This window comes from Primulina huaijiensis, chromosome 15 (assembly GCF_012295235.1).
Source record: "Primulina huaijiensis isolate GDHJ02 chromosome 15, ASM1229523v2, whole genome shotgun sequence".
Classification (NCBI taxonomy): domain Eukaryota; kingdom Viridiplantae; phylum Streptophyta; class Magnoliopsida; order Lamiales; family Gesneriaceae; genus Primulina; species Primulina huaijiensis.
Genome location: NC_133320.1, coordinates 9,079,445 through 9,083,034, shown reverse-complemented (window position 1 = coordinate 9,083,034; position 3,590 = coordinate 9,079,445).

The following is a 3,590-nucleotide window of genomic DNA, read 5'->3' as shown; positions in this document are numbered from 1 at the left end:
CGTCAGCACCTCCCCCAATATCATCACTTGAAGCATTCAAGCCTAGTGAGTCTAATGACTCAGCATGTTCTAAACACGAGTACCAAATAATACATATACAAAGACATGCATTAAAATCATACTTTTATTTAAAATAGCATTTTTATCATAATTAGATCATAAATCGTAAATCGTAAATCTTTCAATCATTTATCATTATGGATGAAGTTTGATCCTTGAAAATGACTAGCCTTTTTTCTTCTGGTCGAGTGATCAGTCTTTGTAAGGTCCAAAATTAAGAAGACGTAATCCAACTGCATGCAAATCTAGGGAATATGAAAAATGGTCAAATAAATGATTTTAATTGCTAAATTGATTATGTTACATGTTTATGTGATGTTTTAGTAGTCTATCTACTTACATGCATTAAAGTATATTTTTAAGGATTATTCAAGTTGCGATCGAGGAACGGAGACCGAGGACTGAAAAATGAAAAAAAAATTATTAAATAATTGTTTTTAATTACTTAAAATATGATTGATTCTTTTTAATATTTTTGAAAATATGGAGTTTTGAGGTGATTTTATATGTCGTGACGTAAATTTTATCTGTATTCGATTTTCAACAAAAATACGAACGTGTTGGCAATCCGGCTAATAAATTCACAAACTTTTCTACTCAAAATAAATTTTTATATTTCAATTAAGCACTAATGGGCCTAATCAACCTTCTTAATGCGCCTAAGGCTTGTTAGTGGTTTATTAAATATTTAAAATACAAATTTCACCCCCACACCTCCATAACACACGCCCCACACCCCAACACAACAAACTATTTTATCTCAACACCACACACGGCACACACATCTTATTCAAGGGAAAAGTTCGAAATCTTCAAGGTTTTCAAAGCCAAGGTTCTCCTTGTCGTCGTTTTTCAACCGTCAACAATAATTCGTGCGTTAAAAACGCAAATGTACGCCATAATTCTTTCCTTCAAACATCTATCACACCATAATTTTTATTTGAGCATGTTTTGAAAGAAAACAAGGCACACAACTTGATATTTTCGTAACTATGCATATAGGTGTTCTAAACTCTTGATTTTTCATCCAATAACTAGTTTATTATGTTGTTAAAGGGGCTGCAATGGCTAGGATAGGATCAAGGATGTATTTACACGAGTTTAGAGTCCTAGAAGACAACCAAAACGTTGTACAAAACGAAACAAACAAGCTGGAACCGAAATCGTGTAGGGGTTGATCAAGGGGCTCGGTTATGGAGTATATCGCTTGTCTTGGGTCACGGCTAGGACCAGGGCTTAGCCAGGGTCCGTGAGGGGTCAGGGAAGAGTCCTAGCCAGTGCACAAGCGCACGTACGCGCATGAATGCGTAGCCGTGCAGAGGAGACTAGGCTCGACCAGGGGGATTTTGGCTGGGCTAGGTCAAGTATTTAGGGTCCTAGGATGGTGATCAAGGGGCTGGTCCAGTGGCTAGGGTCCTCGGTGGGATTTGAAATGTCCTAGCATGAGTAAGAGTCTCGTCCGCCGCTTGCACCTCTTGTTGTGGCTTCGGTTTCGGGCTAAGGGTCCTTAGGGGGTCTCGCTCGTGGGTGGTTCAAGATGGTTCGAGCATGGCTCGATAAAAATTAAAAATGGCTCAAGGGTAGGCTTGGTTCGAAGGTTAGGGTTTTTTTTTTTGGAATTTAATTTGAAACATAGCTCACGAGGTCGAGTCATAGTTCACGAAGGCTAAAATAATATAAAAAGTCTGAGTTTTGAATTTTGGAATTTTATGTCAAAGTTTGAAACTATTCAGGATTAAAACGCCTTAGAAACGAATAATTAAGGATTAATTGAAAAGTCTAGTATTTAAGCTAAATAAAATTATGGAAATTTTAATTTAACTTAAATAATTATTTGGGGCATGTTAGACTGAATTGAATTAAGAAAAAGTCTAAAACGTGAAATTTTACGTCTAGGGGTAAAATGGTAATTTTATTTTAATACGATAATATGTTAATACATTGGCCAAGGCTCAGTTGACGGGTGAGAGTGTCGCTGATATCCCCACCGCACAGTAATGTAGTTATATGTAGATCGATCCATCGCCCAATACCAATACGAGTCACAATCACGATCTGAATTCAGCAAACACGAATATGAATATGAATATTTTTATGATGAATATGTTGTTATGAAAATGTTTATGTTTAAAGTTATGCATCTTTATGAAAATGTTATTTTAAGTACAAGTATTTTTCACTGTTTTATGTGATCTGTATACGTATTATGTTGTTATCAAGATTATGGTGTGTTGAGTCTTTAGACTCACTAGGTGTGACTGATGCAGATGATTATGATAATAATGTTATTTGTGGTCTTGATAGTTGACCTGACTGGACTGAAGGTGCACATGACCCGAGGACCAGCACTTCTATTATTTTTCCGCACTTATGATTTACGTTTATGATTTACGTCAAAAGATTTTACAAATTTTTATTTATGTTTGAGAGGTTTTTGAGATGTGTTACTATGGGCTATACTTTTCAAATTATTGCTTTTTAAGTTTGAAAAAACGTTTGACGATTTCATGTTTTGACTATTCCCTTTGATCTTCAAATATTAGTTGGTTGTTTTATTGTAAAAATGGAGTCAAAAATATTTTATGCATGTATATGTGTTCGGCCGATCCTATGGGAGTTTTAAAAATAAAAAAATAAAAAAATTCTAGTAAATTTTAAGAAAAATGAATAGTGGACGTTTCAGTTGGTATCAGAGCAATGGTTCTGTAAAGGGTTGTGCCACCATCAGCGCCGAAAAGATCAGTCGTCAAGCGTCGATCTGTAAGTTTACATGCTTTATATGATTTATTATAATGTTACCTGCATGATTATATGAATAATATGTTTACGTCACATGTAAACTAGCTTTTTGAGGATATATTCTTTATAAGATTAAATGGCTAAAATGAATTAGAATATGTTACATGATTAGAAAACTTAGATTTAAATGCATGTTGATTACGTTAGAATTTGGAAAACATTCAAATATAATGCCTCCTAGACGCGCTCCTATCGATAGACAGAAAGAGACTACTAAGGATCGTCGTGATGATGCACCCCCGCCTCCTAATGGGGATGCTGCTACCCGCGCATTATAGGGGATGGCTCGTTTCTTGGAGTAGCAGTTACAGCAGCAGCAGTTACAGCAGGCACCTAGGCCACAGCATGACGTGTATGATCAGTTCCGGATGCTAGGGTCGAAGGAATTTTCTTGCACCACCAATCCCTTTGCTGCCGAGGCATGGATTCGTGCACTCTAGGTGCACTTTCTTTATCTGAATAATGGAGATCCTGACCGTGTGAGGTGTGCCACTTACCTGTTTAGGGATGATGCTTCTTTATGGTGGGAAGGAGTCGAGCATGGTGTTAATCTTGCTACACTTACTTGGGATATTTTCAAGGAGATATTCTACGAGAAATATTTTACGGTTGATGTTAGAGGGCGAATGAAGATGGAATTTATGACTCTCCGTCAGGGAGACGCTTCTGTTGCTGAATTTGTGAAGAAATTTGGTAGGACTTGTCACTTTGTACCCCTTATTGCGAGGGAT